Source organism: Meriones unguiculatus, chromosome X (genome assembly GCF_030254825.1).
Source record: "Meriones unguiculatus strain TT.TT164.6M chromosome X, Bangor_MerUng_6.1, whole genome shotgun sequence".
Classification (NCBI taxonomy): domain Eukaryota; kingdom Metazoa; phylum Chordata; class Mammalia; order Rodentia; family Muridae; genus Meriones; species Meriones unguiculatus.
In genome coordinates, this window is record NC_083369.1 from 106653558 (window position 1) to 106659557 (window position 6000).

Here is a 6000-nt window from a genome sequence, read left to right on the forward strand (position 1 = left end):
GTGCTTTTAACCACTGAGCCATCTCTCCAGCCCTGCAAAGCAAGATTTAGAAACAAAAACTAGATGCCTGTTTCTAAGACTGAGGGAGTTAGCATAGAATACACATGTAGTTGAGAAGGGTAAATGATTTCTCTTCCAACCTTGTGGCCTCTGTCAAGTTCTTCCATTGTAAAAAAACAAATAGAAAAATGGTCATTAAAATGTCATGGACTTAGTAACCAGCATGGCCTGCTTTTAGACCACTTAATATCCCTATTCATCCTACCATACACTTCTTTTTTTATTTTTTTCTATATAGTTTTAATATCTATTTAATGAATGATGTTTTATTATCTGTTTTCCAAATAAAAATGTGTTCCTAATCCCACAACACAAAACACTGACAATTATGATATTTATTTTTAGCGAATATTAATTAATGTTTAATTTTATGCAAACATTTTATGACCAGCTGACTAAATTATAAAGTTAGATGGCAGCAAAACCTCACATAAAATAAGAATAACTGGAAAGAGAGAAAACAGAAATGCTTTCTGTCTATGCATATAATCTCTCTCTCACATGCTTATATGCACACACACATACACACAAATCACCTCTATGATATATGTATTTAATAAGTTAATTATCAACAGAAATAAGACCATCAAAGGTAGGAAATTAACATAGCTACAATATTTATTTTTTAGTGAGGCTTTGAAGAGTACTGATAATTAACTTCTTCTTCAACCTATTCAGTGTTTTTTTTTTTGTTTTGTTTTGTTTTGTTTTGTTTTTCAATGCAGTTTATTCAGGAACATTGAACAATCATCTGACCCTGGGGAAAGCCAGCCCACAGCTTAAATAGCCTCTGGGTAGCCAACCCCAGCATGCCATGTGGGCAATGCAGATAGGTCCACATACATGGAAGCAAGCCAGATCCTCAGCCTTAGCCAAATGTGGAGTTGTTCGTGACAGAGAGCACTCACCATCGGGAAGGTGGAAGGCAGGAAACCAGCTCCATCTTTAAGGCGCGGCATTATGCAGCTCTCTACAGTTCCCCCTTTTTGTTTTAGACGCATCAGGCAAGAGTAGAGGTCTGATCTCTGATATTAGAAATAAATTGGGACTTTGTACTGATGTTCATTTAGGTGTCATCCACCCAAAGAGCATCAGACCCGTCTGAAACCTTTTTCTCAGAGGCGGGACCTGGGGCATCAACCTGCATGCAATCAGACATGCTCTTCTCTGGGTCGAAAGCGGCTGACCCTGAGTGCAGTGCTTAGCCTCGCATCCTGAGCGTAACATTTTAGCTTTTTATGGTAGCCAACCATGCTTGGGGAGACTGTCCTGCTTCAAAGGCTGTAAAGGCCTGAATGGTCATGGCTGCATTATGCTGTTGTGAGACTCTAATCTTGCATATATACCACAGGCAAACCAAGGAGACCAACACCAGAAGGCCTGCTAACGCTCCCATGCCCGCCCATTCCTTCAGATGATTCATGGCTGCATCAATCCATGATGATAGTCCTGTGTCCACTCTGGTAGAATTTACTGTGACAATGGCCACTCTCAGCTGCTCCATCGTAGTATCGAATTCTCCAGTCCAATTACCTAAAATATAGCTAGACAATTGTTTAGACAGATTTGCAGCACAGGGAAAATTCTCATGTTGTATGCTAGTGACTCAAAGTCCAGCATACTTTCATTGACAGCCAAGTTGAGCGATTTGCCATAGGGTATCAATTTGCTCCTGCACGAGGTCAATCCTCTGATTGAACACCATCAAGCCTCCTTTAAGTTGAGCATTAATTCCTTTTTGTACATCTAAGGCATGAGCTACATTGGCTAAAAGGTTATTCAGGGTCTGAGCAGTCTGCACAGTATGACTCATGTCTAATGCCGCGGTGGTAGTTCCAACAGCCGCCAATGAGATGGCAGTAACAATGGCGGCTGTAATTCCAAGATCCCTTGTACTGAGTACTGATAATTAACTTCTTCTTCAACCTATTCAGTGTTTTTTTTTTTTTTTTTTTAGCTCTAAGGTGTTATTTCATTATTACAGTAACACCATCAAGAACTATCAACATTCTCTCCTCATTTTTTATTCTTTTTTTTTTTTTGACTACTGGAAATTTAACTTCAAGTCTTGCATGGACTAGGCAAGTACCAACCACTGACCTCCATCCTTAGGCTTTCTCTTTATTTTATTTGTTTTCTGAAATTAGTTTTATATCCTATATCCATCCTTTTTCCCAGTCATTGAAGTGCTGAAATACATCATGGATTTACTGAGAAGGTAGCTTAAAATATAACACTTTAAAATTTGAATTGTGAAATTTCTTGATAGCAGCAACTGAAAATGTTCCTGGTACCCAAGATTAATCATATGGTATCACAAAAACTATAGATAACAGAAGAGTTCTGAAGCCATGTTGTTTTATAATATTTTTAATTACAACTATTATTGATGTCACCTTTCCAGATCTATTTGCCTATTATTGAAATAGGATACAACATAGAAAGAAGTTCAAGCCATAGTATATACTGTGTTGTAAAACTGGTAGAAAATGTGGGGATAATAAAGGAACTGATTTTGTTAAACTAAAATCTAAAGCAATTATTTTCTTTTCTACTTCATTTTCAATAATAAATACCTAAAACTATATTTAGTTGATGGTAATAAGTACCTATTCTTATTCAATAGTCTAGACTAGTTCTTTGACTCTTTCTCATTTGTTCTTACTTGTTAAGTTTATTTATAACTTTCAAACAATAGGCAAATTATTTTCTTTTCAGTTACTTTACACTGTCAGTCTTTTATATAGGGACATGGTTTCTATCTCTCAGTTTTTCTTTCATGATCTCTACAAGTAAATCCATCTCAACTACAATGCACTTTTCATGAACTTCTTTCTTAAAGCAACTGACTTCCTACTTACCTCCAATTCTCTATTCTCTTCTAGGAAGACTTCAGACACACACACACACTCAAAATCAGTCTCTTCTTGTTTTATACATTTCTCACAAAATAGCTTTGAAAAATCAACACCCATATTCAAACATGTTGGGTAAATTCTTATTCTCTTTTCAGTTATTTCACACCAAGGGTCTATTATTTATTGACCTGGTTTCTATCTGTCATTTTTAAACTGTGTTCGAGCTTTCTCTTATGTGGAACACTGTGTTAGCTATTTTGTATGGAAAAATAGTACGTGAATAGAAATGAAAATAAGTACTATTAATGACAGTCCTAGCTTGCAAAACTGTTATAATTTGCTCTGTTTTCTGTTGGTCCAAGCTTAACTGAACAATGTTTTCATTTTCTGATGCTATTACTGACTTTCCATGGTGTAACTCTGGAGTTCCAGCAACCATGTCAGAAAAAAGACCCATGAAGATATGGGTGGTGTTTCATTTGTAAAAAGAGAAGTTTTTCTGTCCTCAATCATTTAAAGAAATATTCTACAAGAAAAATACATAGCATTCATTTAAAAATGCTTATTGTTATTTTATTTTTCAAACAGTTGTGCTTCACAAAATACAGTAAGTACGTCATTTTTTAGAGTTGATCACTCCATCCTATTCCATCCAATAGTATAGTTCTCACAGGACTGTTGTTTTATTAATCTTCATATCTTTCCATTACTACAAACTTCTATATAGATTATATATTCCTGATACCTTACAAATTCTTACTGATGAATACCACACATATAATTAATGGAATAAAATTATGTAAAGTTTCACTTATTTTTGAAAACTACGGTAATATTCTTTTTTTCAATTTTGTTTTTTTTATTTTTATTAATTATAGTTAATTCGCTTTGCATCCCTCCTGTATCTCTCTCCCTATTCCCGATCCAATTCCACCCTCCCTCCCCTTTCTTGACCTATGCCCCTCCCAAGTCCACTGATAGGGAAGGTCTTCCTCTCCTTCCTTCTGATCCTAGTGTATCAGGTCTCATCAGGAGTGGTTGCATTGTCTTCCTCAGTGGCCAGGTAAGGCTGCTCTTCCCTCAGGTATAGGTGCTCAAAGAGCAGGCCAATCAATTCATGTCAGAGACAGTCCCTGTTCACATTACTATGGAACCCACTTGGACACTGAACTGCCATGGGCTACACCTATGCAGGGGTTATGTTCTTATTTCTTCCAAATTAATTATTACTGATTTTAAAATCTTATTAGAAAGTGTCTGACAGAGTTTGGTGAAATAAACAATAGAATCTGAAGACTTTTATTTAGAAAGCATGTCAGAAGGTACATCAATAAAGAACCCCTCAAAAACAACTGGAAATAAGAAAAAACTCATTTGGAACAGGTTTAGGATTCCACATTGAAACAGCTCACACTTAAATCAACAGTCAATTTCTCTGCACTTGAATTTGTATGCCAGTGTCTGGTGACCTTCCAGCAGTTTTGCTCTTGCTCCTCTGGCCAATCAGCTAGTAATCATGACTTCCCTTGTCCTACACTAAATTGTGTACCCTGCAATACAGGTTAAAGCAATGCTTCCTGGATAACTTCTGGTAGTTTATCAGTGACTAATGCTAATCCACCCTAATGACATCCAATTTTAATGATTTATATTGCCTCTTCAAATAAGTCTATTGTAATTCCTTGTGAATCACTGCACTTTCCTGATAGTAATATCAATGCACTTTACTCATTTTACTTTTTAATAAGCAAATATTATATAATCGTTTATGCATTTAAAAATATCATTCTACTTTTTGGAATATATATTCCAGCATATATTTCTCTCAATGGTTGTTGTTTCATCTCAATGTATTTGTTTTATTATCTACTTTAAGGTTACAATATTTATCCATGCTATGCCATTCATATATTCACTTGTACTTTCGCATTTTGTGAAATTTTCAAGTCAAAACTTTGTCCAGAAAAGCATTTCTTGCAATAAATAATTTTCTCATGAATCACAAAGTACTATCTCTTGTGTTTCTAACATATTCCATCTGCCCTAATCTCTTTCTGCTTTCTTTTAACCTGTACACTGATACAGTGTTCTGGTTATTTTAGCACAGCACTTAAGTTCCCACAGCTTCTGCACGTTTTCCATTTTGCTTAATAAGAGTCAAGCTTTTTTCATATTTTAATACTATTTGGTCATACAGCTGCCTTCTGCACCTTACACTTGGCCTCATCACACACTTTGTTTTAGGGTTGTTACATAAAGTATTCTTTGTATTCCTTTCACAATGTATATGTGTCATTTTTATACTTTCATTCCTTTTTTTATATTTTAATACTTTTCCTTTTTTATCTAATATACATTGGTAAGTTCCAAAAAAAAAGTCCATGTGATTTATTTTGTACAAGGCCATACAAAATTTGACTGCCATAATTTTAAATAATGAAAACAGAAGTTTTTTTCTATTTTGAAATTTTACTTTCTTAATGACACTTTATTCACTTTGTATCCCCCATAAACCCCTCTCTCCTCCCCTCCTAAAATTACTGCCTTCCTTCCCCCTTCTCCACGCATGCCTCTCCCCAAGTCCACTGATAGAAGAGGTCTTCCTCTCCTTCCTTCTCATCCTAGTCTATCAGATCTCATCAGGAGTGGCTGCATTGTCATCTTCTGTGGCCTGGTAAGGCTGCGCCCCCCTCAGAGGGTGGTGATCAAAGAGCAGGCCAATCAGTTCATATCAGAGGCAGTCCCTGTTCCCATTACTATAGAATGCACTTGGACACTGAAATGCCATGGGCTACATCTGTGCAGGGGTTCTAGCTTATCTCCATGCATGGTACTTGGTTGGAGTATGAGAAACAAGGAAATCATGAAATTTGCGGGTAAATGGTAGGAACTAGAACGGACCATCCTGAGTGAGCTATCCCAGAAGCAGAAAGACACACACAGTATATACTCACTCATATAGTCAACTAATTTAGGATAAACCAACTAAAATCTGTACACCTGGGCGGGCATGGGAGTGTTAGCAGGCCTTCTGGTGTTGGTCTCCTTGGTTTGCCTGTGGTATATATGCAAGATTAGAGTC